At 37.1% G+C, this 2,421-nt stretch overlaps 1 pseudogene; it reads left to right on the top strand.

Moving 5' to 3' along the window:
• The first annotated feature begins 563 nt into the window (after positions 1–563).
• LOC142179321 (putative F-box protein PP2-B12) lies at positions 564–1,585 on the top strand (annotated as a pseudogene).
• The last annotated feature ends 836 nt before the right edge of the window (positions 1,586–2,421 follow it).

Raw genomic sequence — 2,421 nt, 5'->3', positions numbered from 1 at the left:
CTTCCAGGCCACACTCCCTTCTTCGCGCACGCGAGTGTGCTCCGCGATCGCGAAACACACTGGACACCATTAATATCAGCCACCTCAAGTATGCTACTGGTGGTCCGAAACTCACCTGGGACCCGTTCAATCGAGCAACAAATTCATAAACACTAGCTTGAACTATCCAAGGCATCTAGACACATACGAAATCACCCATCTAAGAATCAAGGACCAAATCAACAGCGGGGCTACTAACAACCTATAGATATACACCTACTATATCTCAAAGGTTAACTTCTTGTTATATATTTTGGGACGTGAGGGGCTAGGGATCGTTGAAAAAAAGATGGTTTTGTAGTTAATCTTTTAAACAATACCCATTTTATTTGATCTAGTTTGCCGATGCGTTTTAAGCTTTTGTGTCTGGTAATATGGGTCTTAAGATGGGTCAAACGGGCGCCAACTAAGTTGGTTTATTTTGTATTTACCCTTTTGTCAGAAAAAATTCAATAGTGACTAAATAATATATGTGCAACTTGACATCTCTTTTCAAGAATATCCAAATGGTCCTAAAAAGACAACCTTATCTGTTTCAACAATGGCAGAATGAGCCCTATTACAAAGGGTTTGCCAATAGACACGTTTTTAACATTCAAGTAAAAAAATTGTTCTTGTTAACACACCTACTATAGTACTATGGTGACAAATTTTGGAGTCCAGTAAATGCTCTATAAATATCAGGACGAAGCAAAAGGGAGTAGAGCCAACTAAAAAGATATAAAGAGCGAGCATCATATCATATATAGCAATACAAGAAAGATGGTGAGTTATTCTTCTCGTTGACATATTCTTACTCTTTCTTTCTTATGTAACAGCTGATCAAGTGTTAATATATTGTATTTAATCAGCAAGGCCAGTGGATAGCCGCAAGAGACCTTTCAATTACATGGGTGGACAATCCTCAGTACTGGACATGGAAAACTGTTGATCCTAAGTCTGTCTCTCTCTAACTATCACTCTTTAAATTTCATTAAAATGAGAAATATATTTTAATCCGATCTCAACATTTTGTACTACAGTATTGAAGTGGCGGAGCTTCGTAGGGTAGCTTGGCTTGACATTTATGGAAAGATCGAGACATAAAATCTTATTCGAAAGACTAGTTATGTTGTATATTTAGTGTTCAAGTTAACAGATAACCCTCGTGAACTTGAACGAGCCACAGCATCGCTAAGATTTGTGAACGAAGTGGCGGAGGGCGCTGGCATTGAGGGTACCACTGTTTTCATCTCGAAGAAAAAGGAATTACCAGGAGAACTTGGCCGGTTCCCACATCTCCGAAGTGATGGCTGGTTAGAAATCAAGCTTGGTGAATTTTTCAATAACTTAGGAGAGGATGGTGAAGTCGAAATGAGGTTGATGGAAATCAATAACGGCACTTGGAAATCTGGCATCATCGTTAAGGGCTTCGACATTTGTCCAAACTAATTGGATAGATCTCTACCCAGTGACCTTTATGTTTTCTATTTTGCATCTTTGTTGTGTTTGTCTTTATCATTTTCTAATAAAACCACTCTTTCTCTATGATAAGGGTGAGCTTGTTGTAAGTACATGTGATATTATTTATGACCCATCTTTATTACCTTATTCTGAATTATAATAAAAGATTCTACGATTTCTACTACTTAGATAATTGGTGTACTCTTGGATCAATAAAAAGCAAGAATATTATAAAATAAAAGAGGGAAACGCAAATTAAAAATGGTTTTGTCATGTGTCTTACTACAATAAGAAATTGTGAAAATGAGTTCAGAACTCGTATAAAGTAAACTGAACTTCAAATTTAACAAAATAAATAAATAAATTGAACCACACTTTTTTTTTCAACACCCCTTGCAATTTCACCACAACAAAAGAGGCTTTTAGCGGCAATAAAAATGAGTTTTAGTGGCAACAATAATGGTCGCTAAAACAAAATAAATAACAATGATAACATAGAAGGAGACTTCACGGTTGCGGATGTTGTGCAGCTATACCTCAAGTCTCCTCAACTAGTAAAATCTGGCAATCTCACTCAGCGTTGTTGGGACCTATTCCGCTATCTGCACAAGAAGTACAGAGTGTAGTATGAGTACAACCGATTCTATGTAGTCTATAAATGCCGAGTCTAACCTTGACGAAGTAGTGGCGCGGCTAAGGCGAGCAACTTAGAATAACTTGTACACAACAATAATAACAAGAAAATAGGACATGGAAGTAAAACAGCTAACTCATGAAAACGAAATCGAAATATAACTACCAAAGAGCCTAGAATAACAAGCCTCAAAACCTCGTTACAATACCGAGGCAAATCCAACAATCACAAACAAGTACCACATATACAATCCGTTGCTGTGTGCAACCCTATCCCACCATATCTTTATCTGTCAATATCATAAT

This window comes from Nicotiana tabacum, unplaced genomic scaffold (genome assembly GCF_000715075.1).
Source record: "Nicotiana tabacum cultivar K326 unplaced genomic scaffold, ASM71507v2 Un00660, whole genome shotgun sequence".
Taxonomy (NCBI): domain Eukaryota; kingdom Viridiplantae; phylum Streptophyta; class Magnoliopsida; order Solanales; family Solanaceae; genus Nicotiana; species Nicotiana tabacum.
Note: the sequence above shows the minus strand (reverse complement) of the source record. Positions and strands in the feature narration are given on the sequence as shown.